This window comes from Cryptomeria japonica, chromosome 4 (assembly GCF_030272615.1).
Source record: "Cryptomeria japonica chromosome 4, Sugi_1.0, whole genome shotgun sequence".
Classification (NCBI taxonomy): Eukaryota; Viridiplantae; Streptophyta; class Pinopsida; order Cupressales; family Cupressaceae; genus Cryptomeria; species Cryptomeria japonica.
This window is the reverse complement of record NC_081408.1, coordinates 182952139-182976142: the sequence shown is the minus strand read 5'-3', so window position 1 is coordinate 182976142 and position 24004 is coordinate 182952139. Positions and strand designations below refer to the sequence as shown.

The 24004-nt window shown below is 33.3% G+C and overlaps 1 pseudogene; it reads right to left on the bottom strand.

Annotated features, from left to right (window-relative positions):
* Positions 1–19723: 19723 nt before the first annotated feature.
* On the bottom strand, positions 19724–20360 carry LOC131028123 (germin-like protein subfamily T member 1; annotated as a pseudogene).
* Between the last annotated feature and the right edge of the window lie 3644 nt (positions 20361–24004).

Genomic DNA, 24004 nt, shown 5'->3' with positions numbered 1-24004 from the left:
ATATAGTCGGTGAAGCACTATAGGATAATAAAGTTTAATGCCAACGTGGAACACAATATTGTCATTGTAATATGGTATGCCCTGCATGCTAAGAGGTAAGCAATGTAAATGATAAGGTATTAAACTCGAGCACAAGGGAAACATCATGACCAACACCTGTAAGAACAATATAACTGCACAAGAATCACATGAAGCCCGATATTAAAACCATAACAAAATGGAACCAAGACCATAGCTATCAAAACCAACTAACTGAAATGTCAAAGTACCATATCTACCAAAACTAGCTCACTGAAATGCCAAAGTCAGAATTGAACCAATCACAAATCCATCAAGATGACATGAAGCCCAATACCAGTGTTGTCATCAAGGACAAATAACAAAGGGAAAAGCCAACAAACTCCCCTTTTGTCCTTGATGGCCAAAAAAACAAACTGAGAGAAAAAAGTATCACAAATTGTCATGCCACCATATCAAAAACTATCACAACTTGTCATGTCACCATATAAGCATCAAAAACTCATATTTCTCCCCCTTTTTTTTTTTGTCTCAAGGACAAAGAACAAGGGGTCAATTGGATAATGCTAAGCAAAATTGAACTGAAGGTTTATAGATATAGAAAGAAGTAATAATATATTGTCAAATGAAGCAACAAGAGGCTTCTTATGGAGAGAAAAGCTCCCCCTAAACTAGTGAATAATTCAGACAAGGATTGATTGAGAGACATTTCCCAACCTAGATCTGAGCTATTCAAACACCTCTTTTGACAAGGGTTTTGTAAAAATATCTATCACCTATGCTTGGGTAGGTACATATTGCATAGAAAATTCATTAGCCAATACTTTCTCATGAACAAAATGAAACTTAATGGCCATATGCTTAGTGTGAGAGTGTATGAACATATTCTTAGATAGGTTAATGACACCTATATTATCATAAAAGTATAGGAATAGGTTTAGCAATATTAATACTCATATCTAAAAGTGTCTGAGCCATCCAGAGAAGTTGAGTACAACAAGATGTAGCTGCAATATATTCAGCCTGTGTAGTGGACAATGAAATTGAATCTTCCTTTTTGCTATGCCAAACCACAAGACAGTCACCGAGAAAAAATGCAACACCACTTGTTCTTTCTTTATCATCTAAACAACCAACCCAATCAACATCAATGAAAGCCATTAATGTAAAATCATTGTTTTTAGGATACCAAAGTCCAAAGTCTATTGTACCCTGAATGTATTTAAAAAACTTTTTGATAGCATTAAGATGGGACTATTTAGGTGCAGATTGAAATCTAGAAACCATACAAACAACTTGCATTAAATCTGGTCTAGAAGTTGTTAAGTACAATAAGCTACCAATCATTGATCTATATTTTGATTGATTGACACTAGGTGAATCATCAGATTTAGATAACTTGCAGCTAGTCATCATGGGAGTGTTGACTCGATGAAAATCATCCATCTGAAACTTCTTTAGCATCTCTTTTGAATACTTGGTTTGTGATATAAATATACCTTAATTAGGTTGTTAAACTTGAAGACCAAGAAAAATGTTAGTTCACCTAATATTGACATCTCAAATTCAGATTCCATGATTTTAGAAAATTTCTTAGATAATGCATCATTGTTGCAACCAAAAATAATATCATCTACATAAACTTCAACCACAAGAATATGATCACCTTCAACCTTGACATATAGATTGTTGTCAACACCACCTCTAGTGAAACCATTGGTTGATAAATGTGCATCCAATCTGGAATACCAGGCTCTAGGAGCCTGTTTAAGACCATAGAGGGCATTTTTCAAGTTGTAGACAAAATTAGGATTGTCCTTTGAGACAAAACCTTCAAGTTTTTCCATATAATCCTCTTCATCTAAGTAGCCAACCAAGAAAGTAGTTTTCACATCCATTTGATAAATATTAAAATTATTAAAACAAGAATAAGCTAAGAAGATTCCAATTGACTAAATACGAGCAACATGAGCATAAGTTTCTCCAAAATCTATACCTTCTTGTTGTGCATACCCTTTGCACACAAATCATGCTTTATTCCAAACCACGGTGCAAACCTAGTTAAGGGAGAAAAACATGATGCAAATCTACCCAAAATGAGATAATACGTTGTTAGGAGTAAGTGAAATATTACAATGGGGAATGCACATGTATTCAGGCATGCTACCTGGAGCTCACTGCTCAAATCACAAAAAAGAAGGGCTACAACCCTTGGAAAGGCTCATTGCCTTGAACAAAAATATTCAGATTACATCCAAAGGATCATGAACTGACGAAATAGGTTCTTCTCATGCCAGGTTATAGTTTTGATCAAGCACATAACATAAATTCTTCTCTTCCACACCTCTGCATACTTCTTCATACTTTTCCTTTCTATTGAAAGATCAAATTATTGTTCGCAAATGTAGATACATATCTCAACTGAATATTACATGTATTTATACAAATCATCAGCCTATATTTGAAGGTCGGCCAAACCCTCAAAACAAATTACAAAATAATATCCATACACGCTACAATAGCATATGCAGACAAAAACAACATGCAATACTAAAAGGAATTACGCCTCGATCATCTACAACATGCTACAATCATCATGAATATCGCAAAACATGAAGAACACCACCAGATCAAGAAAATGATCAATAACGCGTACAACAATCAATGTGAACCATCATCACGGATAGAACGTGATCTAGAAACATGCACAAGCAACGTGAATCACCACATCAATAACCACTACATTACCACTTACTAGAATCATCATCGTCATTATACCAAACCTTCAGAAAATCAACTCAACTAATTGTCAAACTGAAAGATTCACTTGCAAACCAAGATATTACAATTCCAAAGAAATGCGGAGCATAATTCAAAACATCGAATAACATGAACAACTGAACACTAACCACAATACTAGATCACACAACATGATCAAAACATTATGTGGACCTTTGAAACTTTTGTTGAAACAACTAGAGGTAAGTATCTCAAAACCCATTAATTTGCAACAACTCATCTGCAACACACTAGCCAAATCAACTCATCCAATCTGACTGCAACACCGAAATACACAAAAGATTATGTTGACATCAATGACAACACATCATTCAAGAAAACTTCTCAAGAGTATCCAACAATATTCCCCTTTTGCATTGGTGGAAATATATGAATGTGAAAAATAATCAATGCAAAGAAATAAATCAACAACCAACAATCATCCCATAACTCTCAAAAATCTCCACCTGAGATCAACACATGATATAGCAACATGCTTCTCTCCCCTTTTGACATCAATGCAAAATTCACATAAGAAAAATATGATTATCTCCCCCTTAGAGAAAACTCATAAATTTGAACATTTGAACCACAACACTGATTACTCCCCCTGTGTAGCAGCCTCACTCAATAATCTGGATAACAAGATATATCTGTGAAGCTCACTAGACTGATGCAACTCCATGCATCTTAGTTCTCATTAGGAGAGGCAATCACCCCTAGCTTCTCTCTTAGATATTCTAAAGTATCTTTAGGCAAAGTTTTCGTGAAGATACCTACAATCTATTCCTTTGTAGATACATAATCCAATCTAATTCCCTTCTCATTTACCTTCGCTCTCAAGAAATGAAACTTGATTAATATATGCTTGGTCTTAGAATGTATCACTGGATTATTTAAAATATTCATAGCACTTGAATTATCAAAGTCTATAGCAGTGGGCTCATCAAAAGTAACTTGGATATCCTTCAACATGTGCTTCTTTCAAACCACTCAAGAGTACAATTGCTAGCAGCAACAATGTATTCAACTTCCGCAGTAGACAAGGAAATAGCATTCTACTTCTTGCACTTCCATGAAACCAATCTCTTTCCCAAGAAAAATGAACCACCACTTGTACTCTTTCTGTCATCCACATCACCCGCCTAATCACCATAAGTAAAAGAACTCAAAGTAAAGTCATCATCTTTATGATACCACAAACCAAAATCAACTATCCCTTTCAAATATCTAAAAATTCTTTTAAGAGAAACAACATGAGATTCCTTAGGATTAGCTTGAAATCTAGCCACCAAATAATCAACATTCATAATATCAGGTCTAGTTTGAGTCAAATACAACAATCCACCAATCATAGATCTGTATCTAGTTTGATTTTATTTTGAAGAGTCATCATCCTTTGTCAACTTACATCTCCTCACCATAGGTGTACCATTTGACTTTGCATCATCCAACCCAAACTTCTTCTTCAATTCCTTCACATACTTAGACTGAGATATAAAAATAGCTTTACTTGATTGAGTAATTTGCAATCCCAAAAATAATTTCATCTCACCAATCATAGACATCTCAAACTCATTTTGCATATCATTAGCAAGCTTCTTGCACAAACCATCATTTCAACCAAAAATATTATCATTAACAAATACCTAAAAAATCAAGATGTTATCATTATCAATCTTGAAGAACAAATTTCTATCAACAATACCTTTATTGAATTCAAGCTTCATCAAATACCTATCCAATTTTTCATACCAGACTCTTGGAGCTTTCTTCAATCCATACAATGCTTTCTCCAATTAGCAAACCATATCTTTCCTATCTGTCAACTAAAAACCATCTAGTTGCTCAATATAGACTTCTTCCTCTAGCTCATCATTAAGTAATGATGACTTGACATCCATCTGATAAACTTTGAAATCTTTGTAAGTAGCATAAGAAAGAAATAATATAACAACTTCAATCAACAAAGTAATCCAAAAGAACATAATCCATATCAAAAAATATCTATCACTCTTCAAGCTTCTCACTCTAGAGGGACCACACAAATCAGTATGCGCAAGATCCAATATCCCATTAGAAGTATATTGTTTTCTTTTCAAAGAAACTCTTGTTTGCATCCCTAAATGACATTCCTTACATATTGGATTAGAAGGCTTTACAATCTTAGGAAGATCTCTCTCAACTTGAGTGGAACTTATCTTAACCATGCAATCAAAATTCACATGACACATCCTTCTATGCCACAACCAACTTTCATCAATCTCAGCAATCAAACAAATTTTATCACCACCATTTAAGTGAAAGATATTACCTTTAGTCTTACTACCTGATGCAATTTCAGTTCCGAAGCTACTCAAGATCTTACATTTTCCATTCTTGAATTGCAAATTATATCCCTTATCAATCATTTGTCCAACACTCAAAAGATTATTCTTTAGACCTTCAACATACAAGACATCATCAACATGTTATGTTGACCATCAAAAGAAATAGAACCTCTACCACATATTATACCAGCTTTGTCATCTCCAAATCTTACTAAACCAACATCATACTTTTCCATACTTACAAATTTAATCTTATCACTTGTCATATGATGAGAACAACCACTATCAATAAACCATTCATCCTTCTCTACAACTTTAGCAGCCAAAGCTTTCTCTTGAATATGCAGCTAGTAGGATCAATAGTCACCGGATCATCTTCCTTGATAGAAATAAACACCCATTCATCCCCTTAATTTCCCTTCTCGTATTCATCATCTGTCACACCTTCATCAACAGTAAAATAACACTTTTTTCTGATATTTAGGCATATATGGCTTCAATGACTTCTTAGAAATTCTTTCTCTTTTCGGACACCTTGAAGAAAAATGTTCTATCTTATTGCATGAAAAACATTTAAGAGGCAACTTACCCTCATACTTATCGACACCTTTAGGAAATATTCTTGCAATAATGGCTTCAAGCTCTTCATGCTCTCTCTCTTCTTCAAGATCTCTCATTTCCTTCTCATATGTAGACATCCTTATAGAACTTTCTCCCAGATCATATTTTTGCTTCGTAGATACCGTAGATTTGAATGTAGATTTAGATTTAGGAGGGGATTCACCAAATTAATTTAACTCAAAAGAAACAAGCTTTCCAATCAACATTTCTCTAGTCACATCTATCACAGTCTGGATCTCCTCAATAGCATCAACCTTATGCTTGTAAGCAGAAGACGAGGATCTCAATACTTTGGCTACAATCTTTTATTCTTCCAACACTCCACTGACACATCTGATATTCAAAACAAGCTCATTCACTTTCTACATAAAGGAGGTAATGTTCTTATCTTCACTCATTTTCAACATCTCATACTTTCCCTTCAAGCTCTACAAATTAAAAACTTTCACATGACCAGTTTGCAAATCCATCACATTAGTCATCTTTGAATTAGACAAGGCACTCAACAATGCTTCCATAGCTCTAATATTGAATTCATCTTCCTTAGTCTCATTCGTAGTGGTAGGACCATTCTGAGGAACATTATACACATTCTTAGTAATCTTCCAAAAGTCTTCACCAATGCATCTCAAGTGACTTTCCACCCAGTTCTTCCAAAGAGTGTAATTTGTTCCATCAAATCTCGAACTATATTTTTTAAAAGAAAAGCTTTCCATCTCGGATCTCCTCAAGCGGTCAAGATTCTTCTAGAGGGTCTACCTCTGAATCCAATTGTGTGCAATAATGTAGCAAACTGAGAAGGGTGTGTGAATTAGTTTTCTCACAAACTTAAACTCAATTTAAACTCAAATTCAGATCTGATGATTAATAGTTAAAGCACAAATAGACACCATATCAATAACAGACATAACACCAATATTTTTGACATGGAAAATCCGATTAAGGAGAAAACCACAGTGGGAACCTACCCACAATGAGATAATACCTTGTTAGGAGTAAGTGAAATATTAAAATGGTGAATGCACATGCATTCAGGCACACTACCTAGAGATCACTACTGAAATCATTAAAAAAGAAGGGCTAAAACTATTGGGAAGGATCATTGCCTTACAAAAATATTTGGATTACATCTGGAGGATCATGAATTGATGATATAGCATCTTCTCATACCAGGTTACAGTTCTAGTTAAGCACATAACACAAACTCTGCTCTTCCATACTTCTGCACACTTCTTCGCACTTTTTTGCTACTACTGAAATATCAAATAAATGTTCACACATGTTGATAAATCTCTCAAATGAATATTACATGTATTTATACAGATCATCAACCTATATTTCAAGGTCGACTAAACCCTCAACATAAATTAAAAAATAATATCCATACATGCTACAATAACAAATGCAGACCAAAACAATGTCGGCTAAGATATAGTCTGAACCTAAATCAAATCCTTGAACACACAACACCAAAAGGAATTATGCCTCGATCATCTGCAACACAGTACAATCATCATGAATGTTGCATAACATGAAGAACACAACCGGATGAAGAAAATAAGAATAACGAGCACAACAATCAATGCAAACCATCAACACAAATAGAAAATGATCTAGAAACATCCACAAGAAATGTGAATCATCACATAAATAACCACAAAATTACCACTTACTAAAATCATCATCATTATACCAAACCTCAAGAATATAAACTCAACTAATTGTCATACTGAAAGATTCACTTGCAGACTTCCAAACCATGAATCATCTGAATTGAGGAAACACCTGAATATCCCAAACACTCTGCCAAATCCACAAACCAATATTTTGTGATTCTGGACCAATACAAAGCACAATCCACAACACCAAATAACATGAACAATTGAACACTAATGACAATACCAAATCACAAAACATGATAAAAACATCATGCAGACCTCTAAAAATACTGTTGAAACAACTAGAGATAAGTATCTCAAAACACATTAATCCATCATGGCTCATCTGCAACACACTAGCCAAACCAATTCATCCAATCTCACTACAATACTGGAATACATAAAAGAATATGTTGACATCAATGACAACACATCATTCTAACAAACTTCTCAATAATATCCAACAGATAGATGTAGGTTCTAAGCTATAATATAAAAAATCATACCTTGTACAATTTAGCGCAACAAATAGCACCTTCCTCCATGTCATCGAAGGTCGTGTACCACCATTTTTGTGCTCTTGTCCACCTGGATCACTTTGTCAACTTTAGACTCGAATATTACCAACTTTGTCGACTTGTCATCCTTAGGATAGTAGCGTGGCACAAAGATGTTTGCACGACATGCTAGCATCCCATGAATCTGATAGTTCATAGGTAGCAGTTTGAGTGTTATGCTTATGTGTGAAAGGAATCGTAATGCCTCCGCATGCACCCAAAGACGTCGGTTTTCCTTCCAGATCCTGTATCTCTACTATTTTAAGGTATTTTGGAGGATTCTTTTGCATTTTTGATCAATTCTTGCAGGCTAAAGCTTTTTGAAATCTTCTTAGGCAATATTTATAGGTTTTTGCAAGACCACCATTGTTACAATATTTCGAACGCTCATAGTGTTGTCTTCACAAGTCTTGGAAAGGGAGGTCACTTACTTTTCTCGATTTGTTTGCATATTCGTGATCTTTAATCTCAATCTATTATTATATTTCTTTTATCTTTATCATTTGATTTCACTGTTGCTATTATCTAGGTTATCGTGGAGGTGGAAACACCAAAATGAGGGTCTAACTAAGGCACACTCCAAAACAAAACCACCAACATTTTTCTTCTTTCTTGCATGCATGTTTTATATTCAAGGGAAAGCAATCATCTTCCGAGAGGCTTCAATTATGGACCAGTTGCGAGCTTTCCTTACTCTTCTTTCTTACTTCGTTTCAGTATTTTGTGTTTGATGCTCATAGCTTAATTTATCATTATTTATATTTATTTAATTATATAACTGCATATGTTGCTTCCATAGGTTTTTGTGTTCTATCCATATAGGATGAAAATGTATCGCATTGGTGTCCTAGTTCCACGCACTCGTCTCAAGGATAGAGACTCAACAAAGTTTTCTGGGAGCCTCATTTGTAGTTTGTTATCTTATTCTTGCATTTTCATCCTTGGCTCACCCTTAGTGCCATTTTAAGTGAGGTAGCGGGAGATTAATTTGTTCTCTAGAATTTGTAATATTAGAGGTAACAAATCTCCTCCTCCACATGAGCTTTATGTGAAAATTTATTAATTTCTATCGGAAGCTTAGCTATCAAGATTTACTAGGTGTCTAAGTGTGAATCCAATCAAGATCATCAAATTATTTTATGTTATAATCCTAATGGCTAGATCAACCAGAGGTACAATTAGCTCATAAAAATGGGGCAATAAATACTTTCATTTTATCTTGTCATTCTCCTAATTTCTTCTTGAACTTTATGTTCTAAAGAAGCCAACATATCTCGTCTCTTTTAATTTTTATGGTGTTTATGTTGTATTTGACCAGCTCTCACTACGTTTTACCCTATGCAAGGTTGAAAGACAAAATGCCAACAATGCTAGAAGTAGGTCAATTTTTGTTTTTTAATTTGTTTAGATTTCCTTGCTGAGAATGAAATCGGGAAAGTGTGATAGCTTGTAGGAGTCACTAGCTTTACAAGTGTAACCCATGTAGTATTCCTGGGCACATAGGTCAAACCATGTTGGAGAATCTTGGAACACCCCTGAAGCTAGGAAACTGTAGAATAGAGGCATGTGGACAACATGGGAGGGGTGACTGAAGGAGAAAATTAATCTTGTAATCAAGGTGTGCAGTATTATGATGTAAATTATATTGTTTTATTTTTCTTATATCAGAGCTCGATTCGTGTGCCAAATTTTTTTCATTAGGAATAAGGGTATTAATGAAAATGTCTAGATCTGGATTAAATTTTGAGTGAAATCATATACTTCTAAGTTTAGCATTCATTGATTTCAATATATTTATTTATTGGTATGGTAATAACCCATTGAATATTTTCCTTGCATTTGTTTTTGTGCAGTTTGGGTTCTAACAAGAGTATCAAAAATGCATTTAAGAATTGTACATTGTTATACCATTGAAAGAAAAAAATACATGTCTATGCATCATTTACATACCAAGATATTATAAGTATATTATGAATCCTTAATAAGTGGAAGTGAAAACACTCTAAGAGGGGGGGGTGAATTAGAATGTTAAGATTTTTGCCTTTTTAAAATTTAACAATTCAAAAAGAATATGACTCAAGGTTGCACAAAGCATTCAAACAGATTGTCCTATTGACAAGGTAACAATCTTTGTTTATGCTTTAATGTGAATCTGAAAAATTACCAAAGTGCAGTAATAAATCAAAGTACTGATATATGCATCGGATTCAAGTAACTTAAAACATTCAAATACAAGATTGATAAAATGACAAATAATAGAATTATTATGAAAGACCGAGTTTAAGTATCAAAGCTTAACAAGTAATATGATAACCTAAAAATCACAAATCAATAAGACATCACACAACACAGTTATTTCCTGGAGTGGAAAACCCTCATGGGGTAGAAAAACCACTCGAACCTATTTTTCATTAACTTCAGTGTATCAACTCTGTTACATTTTCTTTCATAGGAGCACCAACTCCTTTTCTCTATACTGTCTTTGCTTGTCTACAAAATACTAAGGTTGTGTAATTGTATTATTCTTTTTATGCAACTAAAAAATCTTAATATTACACAAGATATTCAATAAAGCCCAGAAAATGAAAATATCATCTGCAATACTGTAGGTATACAAAAATCTTTTTTGTTTTTCAAGAGATTTTCTATTCAAAATTTTCAACAAACTACCAAATGGCTTTAAGCAAAGAATCTATATATCAAGAGAGAGCAGTGAAGCCATCCTCCATACGTGTAAATCACCAACTCAAGGTCATCACCTCCTTGAGTTGAAGTTAACCTAACTGCTGTAACTAAAAAAATGATATTAAACAAATAAGATTCCTCTTTCAGTGAACTCAAAACGCTAAAACAGAAAACTGATTTTTTTTGGATAGAATATATTAAATCTGAAACACTATTCTTCAAATAATACTGCCAAAATACAATAGAATAGTTCATTGAGCAAAACCCCTTTCTCATTTACCTTGGTTTGCATTTGTTTGAAATGCACACAAAGATAAATGGAAAGTTCATTCACTGAAACAAAATTGTCAACAATCATCTTAATACAATATAAATAAACCTTGCAGAACCTCAAAGATGTACCTGTTCAGACGGCAAAAGAAAAACTGAAGACTGTTTTGAAATAAAACTCACATTTTTCCGCATCCAGTTGAGAGTGAGTTCAAGAATAGTCAAAATCTTTTACAAAGCTTCCTGAAGAACAAATAAACCCATCGAATATTGAAGAGAGTAATCAAGAACCCAAAACTGCCTGCAAAGTTGCTATAGTGTCGGCTAGGGTTTGAAGCACTTCAAAGCCCAAAAAAAAACATTCACCCTAAATTAATTTCCAAATACTAATACAAAACACAATGATATTTGGCGTCCGACAGTCATATTGATACTAATGAAATAAAATCTGCCTAAGTAGAATAATAATTGTTGTCCTGTTCATTACTTCAACACTTACGATGACATAGTATTGTAATGAATCAAAGTGAAGTGGAGCCTACCCATGAAGGCATTAAGTGAACTTTGAAGAACCTGCCATGTCATTCCTTTATTCATATCCATGTGACTTTAGTGATGATTCATCAGTCAAAGCTTCAATAAGAATGTGTTGCTGTCACAATGTAACATCAAATATTAATCATAGAACATCACAAATCTACAAAGTAATATACTGCATTGGCAAGAATAAAACCCAGGATCTGCACATAATGTCAACAATAATTAAACCATGATAGCAATATGTAATTCACCAAAGTATAGTTTTGTCATCAAGGACAAGAACAACAACACTTAAAGAGAAGTCAACAAACTCCCCCCTTTGTCATTGATGGCAAAAACTAAACCATCTCAATACTAAATCAAATATAGAGTGAACCAATGAATCTATGAATCAAGTTTAAAATGCCAAATTGAAACCATACCAAGTGGAGCCATATACCAAACTAAAACCATGTGCCAACTGAAACCATATACCAAACTAAAAACTTAAACCATATACCAGCTGAAAACTGAAACCATTTACCAATTGAAAACTAAAACTTAAAATTGAAACCATATAACAATAGAAAATTGAAACCAATATTCTCCCCCTTTTTTGTCTCAAGGAAAAAGGAAAAGAAACATGACTAATCAAACTCAACTGCAAGATAGAGCAGTAAACATCAGACAAGTATAGCAAAGAAAAACTGTTGGTGGAGAGCAAAGCTCCCCCTAAGCCAATGATCCAGTCAAGAAAGTATAGATTGAGAGACAACTCCCAATCGAGATCTTAGTTGTTCAAACACTTCTTTTGCAAAAGTTTTGGTAAAAATATCTGCCACCTGTGCTTGAGTAGGAGCATATTGTACTGAAACCTCATTAGCCAATACTTTCTAGCGAAGAAAATGAAATTTAATGGCTATGTTCTTAGTGTAAGAATGCATAACCGGATTCTTAGATAGATTAATTGCACTGGTATTATCACAAAGAATAGAGATGGGTTTAGGAACAATAATACCCATATCTGAAAGTGTTTGAGCCATCCAAAGAAGTTGAGTACAACATGATGTAGCTGCAATATATTCTACCTCAGCTATTGACAATGAAATAGAATCTTGCTTTTTGCTTTGCCAAGTGACAAGACAGTCACCAAGGAAAAATGTTGCACCACTTGTGCTCTTTTTGTCATCTAGGCAACTAGTCCAATCAATATCAGTAAAAGCTATTAATGTAAAGTCATTGTTTTGAGGATACCAAAGACCATAATCTAGAGTACCCTGAATATATTTAAAAATCCTTTTAACAGTATTAAGATGAGATTGTTTAGGTGCTGATTGAAATCGTGAAATCATACAAACAACGTGCATTAAATTTGGTCTAGATGCTATTAAGTACAATAGACTACCAATCATTGATCTATATTCAGATTGATTAACACCAGGTGAATCATAAGACTTAGATAACTTACAACCAGTCATCATAGGAGTACTAATTGGATGACAATTATCCATCTAAAATTTTTTAACCATCTCTTGAGAATACTTGGTTTGTGATAAAAATAAGCCTTGTTTAAGCTGTGAAACTTGAAGACCAAGGAAAAATGTTAGTTCTCCTAGCATTGACATCTCAAATTTTGATTCCATTAATCTAGAAAAATTCTTGGATAAAGCATCATTGCTGCAACCAAAAATAATATCGTCAACATATACTTCAACCACAAGAATATCATCACCTTCAGTTTTGACATACAAGTTACTGTCAAGACCACCTCTATTGAGCCCATTGGCTATTAAATGTGCATCCAATCTAGAATACCAAGCTCTAGGAGCTTGTTTAAGATCCTAGAGGGCCTTTTTAAACCCATAAACAAATTCAGGATTGTTCTTTGACACAAAACCTTCAGGTTGTTCCATGTAAACCTCTTCATCTAAGTAGCCATTCAAGAAAGCAGTTTTCACGTCCATTTGATAAACTTTAAAATTTTTAAAACAAGAATAAGCCAAGAAAATACTAATGGACTCAATATGAGCAATAGGAGCATACGTTTCACCAAAGTCTATACCTTCTTGTTGAGTATACCCTTTGCACACAAAGTGTTCTTTATTTCATACCACTTTACCAGACTAATCTAGTTTGTTCCTGAAAATCCATTTGCCACCAATAACATTTTTATTATTAAGTCTTCGAACCAACTCCCAAGTTTTATTTTTCTCAATCTGATTGATTTCATCCTGCATTGCTTTCAACCAACAATCATCATTTAAAGCATCATCAACATTTTTAGGCTCAAACTCATTTACTAAACATAAATGTTCAACAATTTGAGCTTGTTCTTCAACCTTAGCTTTCCTTCTTGTTAATATTCGTGCATCTCTATCTCCAATAATTAGAGTTTGAGGATTCCTTTTAGTGATAATCCTAGAAGGTGTGCATTGAGGTGTGATTTTGTCAGAACTTGATGCAATTTCTTGTTGAGAATTATCTATTACTACAATAGATTCAGGAGTCTTATCAAGTGTTAACATGGGTTCTTCCTCAATATCCCGCACATGACTGTTATCTAGAAACACCTTCTCATCAAAAGTAACATTCATAGTTTCAATGATCTTATTCAATCTTAAATTCAAGCATTTATAAGCTTTGCTATGTGTAGAGTATTCTAAAAAGATACCCTCATATGATTTGGACTGAAAACTGCACAAATTTCTATCATCTTTTTTAAGAAAACATTTGCAACCAAAATTTTTGAAGTATTTAATAGTGGTAGGATGGCCATACCATAGTTCATATGGAGTGAAATTAGATTTCACTCTGATTTGAACCCTGTTTAAGATGTAAACAGCTCTATGAACAACTTCTTTCCAAAATCTATTAGATAACTTGGCTTCATCTAACATTTTTCTAGCCATCTCTTTTACTGTTCTATTTTTCCTTTCAACCACCCCATTCTGTTGAGGTGTTCTAGTAGCAGCATACTCCCTTTTAATGCCATGATTTTCACAATATTCAATGAATTCTTGTGATGTAAACTCACCTCCTTTATCTAATCTCAAACACTTAAGTTTGAAATCTGATTCCTTTTCAACCATTTTGTGAAAAATTTTAAATCTTTCAAAAGCTTCTAATTTATGTCTAAGAAAGGTTACCCAAACCATTGTAATGTAGTCATCAACAAATAACATGAATTATTTTTCACCATTAATAGATCTTGTCCTCGTAGGACCACATAGACCAGTGTGAACTAGTTGTAATGGTTTAGTAGAAGACTGTTCCTTTGATTTAAAACTTACTTTTGTTTTCTTGCCTTTGATACACCCCGAACAAACAATATTCTCTAGTTTATTAAGCACTGGTAAGCCTCTTACATTTCCAAATTTGCTGATTCTAACCAAATTATCAAAATTTGTGTGCCCTAACCATTTATGCCACAACCAGTTATCTTCAACTTGACCCATGAGACACATACCTTCATTTCTTTCATAATTAGATGAGTCATAAAGGTTATATATATTGCCATGTGTCCTTAATCCTGTTGCAACAGTTTTTCCAGATTTCGTTTTGATTGCACAACCTTGTGAATTGAATGAAACATTGTATCCACTATCACAAATTTGACTAACACTTAAAAGATTATGTTTAAGGCCTTCTACATAATATACATCATGAAGAGGTGTATCATCATTAAGAAGTAAAGATCCTCTACCTTTTATTTGAATCCCATAATTGTCACCAAACTTCACAAATCCACCAGCATGATCTTCAAGGTTTAAGAACTTGTCTTTATCCCCTGTCATGTGGTTAGAACAACCAGTATCAACAACCCATAAATTTTTCTTACTAGAGAGAAAAAAGCAGCTTGAACAAGCATGTATTGTTCAATATTCTGGATTTGTTTAGGTTTCCAAATCTTTTCTGTAGTTGGTTTGCTTTCCTTGCACTGTCTATAAGTATGACCAATTATTTTACATTTGAAACATCTGATCATATTAGAAAAACCAAAGTATTATTTATGACCAAATCTTGGTGTTGTAGACATCATAAATTTATATGTGTTCACTTTGCGATCAAATATGTTATAGAAGAAGCAATATCCATTGAAAATGAGTTAAATCTAAAATTGTTCCACTTGTTTTCAATTAGCTTCTTTTTACTATCAACTTTTACATTTTGATCTGTAGATTTCGAGCATTCACTTGTGTCATCAATCTATTTTTGTTTCCCTAGCATATTATGCAAGTGAATGGTTCTTTCATGATCTTCAACTTGTTTTTTGAGAGATTTAATCTGTTGTTTGAGTGCTTGAATCTCCTTTTCGTTATCAGAAATTATTGATCTGAGATTTCCTATACCTCTTTTAGAGTCATCTAATTTAGTTTGTAGAGAAATAGTCAAATTATCTGAACTTTTCTCCTGAGAGGAAATAAGTTTCTTGAGTTTTTTAATTTCTTGAAGAGAACAAAGTAGTTCATCTTCAAGATTTATCTCACAATTATTTGAATCTGATTGACTATTCAATTTACTAACGATTTTACTGCTTGTAGTTTTAGAAGAATCAATTTCAGCCATGAATAAGGTTTCTCCTTCATCACCTAGAGAGTCATCTGACTCATCATCAGATTCATCTTTGCTAAATAGACTCTTTTTCTTCTTGAAGTTGTTAAAGTTGAATTTCTTCTTAGGACTAAAAACCTTTTTCTTATAGTGTTTTTCATTTTGATCATTATCATTGTTTTGTTCAGCATAAGGACATTGGGCTGCAAAATGACCAGATTTTCCACAGGCAAATCATTTCAAAGGTAGTTTGCTTCTATATTTCTTTTTGAACTTTCTTACTCAGAGAGCCTCTGAAGAATCAGATAATTCCGATTCACTATCTACATCCTCTTTCTTCTCTGTTTTGAAGGTGGATTCTTTTAATGATGAACTAGCATTGTCAACTTTATTAGTTCTCATTTCAAATGCAGTCAAGGTTCCTTGAAGATTATCTAGGGTAAGCTTATTGAAGTTTTTCTTTTCTTCAAGGGCAAAAACTTTAGTTTTGTATTTAGGCAATAAAGTTCTAATCATTTTCTTAACCATTGTGAATTCCTCAACCTCTTCACCTAATCCTGTCATCCCATTTACAACTTCATCAATCCTTAGAAAGTATTCAACAACTTTTTCATCATCTTTCATTCTCATTTCCTCAAACCAAGTTTTGAGAGTGAGTATTTTTTACTGTTTGACTTTTTCATTTCCTTGATAAATGTTTTCTATTTTTTTCCAAATGTCATGTGCAGATTTGCAATGCATGATTTTAACAAAGATATCTTTGGTCAAGCAACACAATATTGCATGTTTGGCTCTAGCATTCATTTGATATCATTTTTTCTCATCAACAGTAGTAGGTATGGTAGCAGGTACAATGTACTTACTACAAACTATATTACACACATCAAGGTCTATAGAAATCAGATATGTTTCCATTCTGATTTTCTAGAACACATAATCTGTTCCATCAAATAATGGAGCTCTAGTAATAGAAGACCCCTCTTGAAGATTTGACATGATGAAAGACTTCCAAGACCAGGGCCTATCCTAGGAAAGATCTAATGCAAGACCCTATGCTCTGAAACCACTTGTTGGAAGTGGAAACACTTTAAGAGGGGGGGGTGAATTAGAGTGTTAAGATTTCTGCCTTTTTAAAATTTTGAAATTCAAAAAGAATACGACTCAAGGTTGTACAAAGCATTCAAATAGATTGTCCTATTGAGAAGGTAACAATTTTTGTTTATGCTTTAATGTGAATCTGAAAAATTACGCAGTAATAAAACAAAGTACTAATATATGAATCAGATTCAAGTAACCTAAAACATGCAAATATAAAATCTTAATATTACACAAGGTATTCAATAAAGCCTAGAAACTGAAAATATCATCTGCAATACTACAGGTATACAAAAAGCTTTACTGTTTTTCAAGAGATTTTCTATTTGAATTTTTCAACACACTACCAAATGGTTGTAAGCAAAGAATTTATATATCAAGAGAGAATGGTGAAGCCATCCTCCATACTTGTACATCACCAACTCAAGGTCATCACCTCCTTGAGTTGAAGTTAACCTAACTGCTATAACTGAAAAACTGATATAAAACGAATAAGATTCTTCTTTCAGTGAACCCAAAATGGTAAAACAAAAAACTGATTTTTTTGTGCATAGAATACATTAATTCTAAAAAACTATTCTTCAAATAATACTACCAAAATACTATAGAATAGTTCATTGAGAAAAACCCCTTTCTCATTTACCTTGGTTTGCATTTGTTAATGCACACAAAGATAAATAGAAAGTCCATTCACTGAAACAAAATTACCAACAATTTTCTTAATACAAAACAAATAAACCTTACAGAACCTCAAAGATGTACCTGTTCAGACGACAAAAGAAAAACTGAAGACTGTTTTGAAATAAAACTCATAGTCAGTTCAAGAATAGTCAAAATCTTTTACAAAGCTGCCTGAAGAACAAATAAACCCATCGAATATTGAAGAGAGTCATCAAGAACCCAAAATTGCCTACAAAGTTGCTATAGTGTCGGCTAGGGTTTGAAGCACTTCCAAGCAAAAAAACAAAAACAAAAACAAAAACAAAAACAAAAACAAAAACAAAACAAAAACAAAACATTCACCCTAAATTGATTTCCAAATACTAATATAAAACACAATGATATTTGACATCCGACAGTGATATTGATACTAATGAAATAAAATCTGCCTAAATGGAATAATACTTGTTGTCCTATTCGTTGCTTCAACACTTACGATGACATAAGATTGTAACAAATCAAAGAGAAGTAGAGCCCACCCATGAAGACATTAAGTGAACTTTGAAGAACCTGCCATGTCATTCCTTTATTCACATCCACGTGACTTCAATGATGATTCATCAGTCAAAGATTCGATAAGAATGTGTTGCTGTCACAATGTAACGTCAAATATTAATCATAGAACAACATAAATCTGCAAAGTAATATACTACATTGGCAAGAATAAAACCCAGGATCTGCACATGATGTCAACAATAATTAAACCATGAGAGCAATATGTAATTCACCCAAGTATTCAAGGACAAGAACAACAACACTTAAAGAGAAGTTAACACCTTCCATATTTTAAAGGTGGTTATTAACTCAACTGACTATTTGACACAGAAAATTTACCTTTACCTACCGTGAGAGAGTAAGAGTTAACTTCTAATAATTATAGAGTGCCATAAAATTTCTACTGAATATTATTATACAGGGCCATAAATTTCTACTGAATTTCATGACTAATAAGAACCCTAGAGAGCAGAAATTATTCTCATGGTGGTATCTTGACCCTTGTACTCCTGCTAGTAAAACAAGAGCCAACCCCGAGCCGAGAGAATCACCCAAACCCCATCGGCTCAATCAATTCTCAAGGAAGATGTGAAACACTTTCGCTATTACCCAAAAATTAAAAGCCTCTAATCACAAGTTTCAGACTCCAAGGAAGTGAAATAACTACTCAATTAGACTTCTGAAGGAATATTAAAAGTCCGGCGCAAACACAGAACTCTTAAGCAACCCATTTTCAACCAGCCTCCCCCTTCATACTCTATTCAGGTTACTCATGACTAGGCAAAGGAAAGCGAAAACAACGTGGAGATCATGCCACCTTCAGATATGTAAGCGCAGATATGTAAGCGCTGTAGTCACCCAGCCGAGTGTATGTACATAACGAATTTGAGATTAAAACTACAACGGTGGAATTCTTGTACTTGCTACGAAGCGAGAATGGCAAATGTGAACTGCACGAAGACAAAGTTAAAGGCCCCACACCGATCTATTTTTGTCAATACAACATACACGATGCATTTTTTATTATTAAAACATACAACAGACAAATTCTTAAGAGTTTGTCGGGTCAACCTTTTTTATTTTAAAATAGTCAAATTGAAGGAAAAAATGTTTTTAGTTGCAGCTGCCGATATAATGTTCTTAGTTGCAGCTGCCAATAAATATAGATGAGTCGAAAGGTTTTGTATTATTAAGTAGAACCATGGATAATAATAAGAAAGTTTATAGTATTCCTACATTGTAAAAATTACATAAGACGCAAATCTTATCATTCAAAAGAATTAATGTCTTTATTTCAATTCATTGCAGCTTTTAAACAACTAGTAAGAAAGAAATGATCCGAACAGAGAAGAACAACCTAAGAGGGTCAATATAGGATCCTCTATCAACAGAATGGCCTACCTATAGAAAGAGAAATATTGAAGGATTAATGTCCTATTGGTGCAGGTGCAGGTGCAGAGGCTTGCGCATAAAATAATTCCTTGAGCTGTTGATCATTGACATTAAATGCCTTGGTCAACACATCTTGTGGAATGGAAGGATTGGCTCCGAACAGGGCAGATGCAATCACTTGAACACCAGGCAGCTGGCTGTTAAAAGCAGTAATTGTACTAGCATATGATGCCCCCACGTTCTGCTGAAAATGCACCAAGCCCTTTGGTATGACGAACACATCTCCCTTCTCTCAACTTTTTTGAGAACAAGACATTATCTGTGCTGATAAAACCAACCAAAATAGTGCCCTCCATTACAAATATGATCTCAGTAGCACGAAGATGAATATGAGGGGGATTCAAACCACCAGGGGCAAATTCCCCACGGTTGATTGATATGCCCAGTGTGTTTACTCCTGGGAAATTTACCACATTACCTGCGGTGATATTGAACTCTAAATTGTTGTTGGTTGAGAGTGGATTAGATAGTCCCCTAAACAAGAAATCTGATGCCTTCACTACCTTTGGGTTTTTGTACAGAAAACCGTTGATCTTCACATTAGCTTGAGTAGTATCAGCCACACAGAAATCCTGCAGAGGATCTGGGTCTGATGCGTTAATGGCAACCATTATAGATAGCCATAAAATGCAGCACAGGGAAGCTTTGATCATTGTCGAGGATGTTTTCATTTCCGATCGGTACAGAAAGTTGTATGATATGAGAAAGAAAACCGTTGATCTTCACATTAGCTTGAGTAGTATCAGCCACACAGAAATCCTGCAGAGGATCTGGGTCTGATGCGTTAATGGCAACCATTATAGATAACCATAAAATGCAGCACAGGGAAGCTTTGATCATTGTCGAGGATGTTTTCATTTCCGATCGGTACAGAAAGTTGTATGATATGAGAAATGTGTTGATAACTGTTTTTAGCCTCCATCATACACCAGCATGCAGCTAGATTAATTTAGTTAATAGTTTTTTATTTTTCATCCAAATAAAGCAAATAAAGCATGTTATGCATGCAGTTAGACTATTTTTAGATTAGAGCTTGTTTTAGAACATCAAATATTGCATGCCATGCATGTTCTATTTTTTTTTTTTTTTATAATTTTGAATTGTATTTTATTTTATCTCTGCAATTTTTATTGCTGTTAATTGTTTTCTCTGTTATTATATTTTCTTGATCAGCTGGCCATAAGAACAGAAGCAGTTTTATATTCTAGATAATGAAAATAAGCTTGATATGATTTGAGCATACCAAAACGAGGTATTTATAAGGGTAATTGGGAGAATAAGTTTCTTAAGATTGCGCGTTCCTTAGACTTGTTAAACCTATAATTTGAGATACTTGTGAAATAATGGTTGTTAGATTTTGGTTAGGATGGATCACATTGACGAATTTGTCAATTGTGGGCGATATACATTTGTTTCAATGGCGGTTTTATTAAAAAATATTTACAAAGATATAAATGTATTAGCTGATTTGCGTCACATACTACGTAGTAGCATAGAATCATATGACTTTTCTCTATCATTTATAGAACAGTGCAGACATTCTCCTGACGATTCAGTCTACTATGGCAGATAGAATGTATTTTCTGATGACTTGCTATATTTTAAAATATAGAAGCTGATACGCGTAGCAGCTACCATATATGATTGAATAAGTGGACTTTCCCGAGGACCTTATGACTCAGTCTGTGCTACAAATGTTTTGTACATTTAGTAATCTATTTTTCCCTTGCGATCCTATCTTTAACTTCCACCTTTCTTTCATCATTAGTTCATTTTATTTAAATATCATTGAATTTAATGGTGGAAAAATCAAAAATAATTTTACATCTTATTTATACGGTAGATATTTGTTCATTTTCTTTTGAGTAATTAAATAGTTACTAAAGGGCAACATCAAATGCAGTAAGAGTAAAGTTTACAAACAAAGAACACAAAAGAAGAGGGGTAAGAAAAAACAATTATCCACACTTAGCTCACAACCAACTAGCACAAAAACCAACCCCACCAAAAATCAAAATCCAATATTCAACCAACTTGATGATATTTGTGTAAAATTATTAGTCAAAATTGACTTTTGTAAACACTTATTTTTGTCTACTTGATTAAATGAATTTTATATTTGTTTACTTATCATTCATCCAACTATTAATTAAATTAATATTTAATTAATTCATCCCAACCATTTTCTCCTCTTAATTAAATTTATTTAATTTTTTTCACTTAACCAGACTATTAATTAAATAAATAGATCATATTTATTTAATTAAATCTCATCTCTCACATTTAAAAAAATTAATATTTATTTGAAATTCCCGAATCCCATCTCTCACATTTAAATAAATTAATGTTTATTTAAAATCCACAAATCCCATTTCACATTTAAATAAATTAATATTTATTTAAAATTGTCAAATCGCATCTCTCACATTTAAAAAAAATTAATGTTTACTTAAATCCCATCTCTCACATTTAAATAAATTAATGTTTACTTAAATCCCTAAAATCCCTCCCCCACTTACACATTCTAGAAAATGCAAGTTGCAAGTTAACCTTCCTCCTAATCATGTGTAAGCCCCTATTATTAGCCTAATCACACTTTAATGGTTTGCACATTCCTAAACCAAAGGTTAACCCAAAACCCATCAACTCAAACATTTAATGACTTTCTTTAAAGTCTTCAAGCCTTTAATGGCTTCCTTTAAAGTCTACAAACCTTTAATGGTTTCATTCTAGAGACTTCTCAAGCCTTTAATGTTTTCCCTCAAAATCTTCAAACCTTTAATGGTTTCATTCTAAAGACTTCTCAAGCCTTTAATGACTACCTTCAAGTCTTCAAGCGTTTAATTCTTTATTCCCCTTTTTCTCATTTAAATAAATTAAGATTTATTTAAATAAAATTCAAAATGCACATTCACATTTAAATAAATCAATATTTATTTAAATATCTATCCAAATGCAAGTTGCACCGATAAATTGAAATAAATTAAATTTATTTCAATTAAATCCTAAAAATCCGTCCAACTTGCATTCTCCTACAAATCCACTTGCATGCCTAAACCCTTTCTAGACTATTGTAATCACTTCCATTTTAGCCTAATCCTCCTACTAATCATTTGTATATTCCTTAAGAAAGAGTAACTTCTCAAAAATATGCAAAGTCTTCATAAACCATTAAAGGCTTTATGTCTTCAACAAGCTAATGTCCAAAGTCTTCAATAACCATTTATGGTTAATTCACATTCTACCTTCAATTAGAGACTTTCCTCTAACTTAACCATCCTTTTAACTCATGGGTCTCTTCAAGCATTCATTGCTTTGGCCATGGTTATCCCTTTAACTCTTGCACAAGAGTTTATCCTTTGGATAAAATCTTTATCCACTAACTTAACCCTAACCAAACCCTCCTAAGGTGACCCTCATGTCTCCTTCGGCATTTAATGTCTCTTCTCACCCCTCTCGAGCCTTCTCATATTGACACTTGTCAACATGGGATTGGTTTGAAGGTATCACATTGATTGAGTAGCCTTCAATCCTAACCCTTGTTCAGATTACTCAATCTTAACCATCCATTTGCCCATTTCTTCTGTAACCAGGCCTAATTTCTCTCATTATCCATCATCCAAGTTTCATGCATCCAGATTATAGCCTATTTCACCAAGCTTTGTCTCTCTTTGTTCAATCATAATCTTTAACATTTAGAAGGATTTCATATCATTAGCATAGCTTATTCATGTTAGTATGGCATATTAGTATAGCTTAAATATTCATACAATAACATAGTTAGTTTCATTATCATAGCATAATATCTCATCTTAGTAAGCATTGTTAATCATCATATAGACCTTAGTGGATTTGCATATAGATCATTTTATCACACATCACTCATTCTTGGAGTTGTCATTCCAAGAGTCAATTGCTTAATGATCTAAGAGCAATCATGACTCAAGGAATCCTATGAGATACAGAACAATGGAACAATTTTGAGAGGATATTGGTTTAACTTGTTTTATCCTTCATATGTAATGTTTCATTGATATTCTTGTTCATTTAGTTATTAATTGATCACTAACATATTTTTCAGGTATACAACATTAAATAACGAACTTGATGAAGTATAAGAATCATTCACTTAACTATTATCAATATTTGTTTGATTGACTTACAAATAAAGAGGGTTATAGTTTTTATTTAGTTTAAAACTTAAGCAAATCTTATTTTCTTGTTTGTAGTAATTTAATACTAACATCGTGAAACT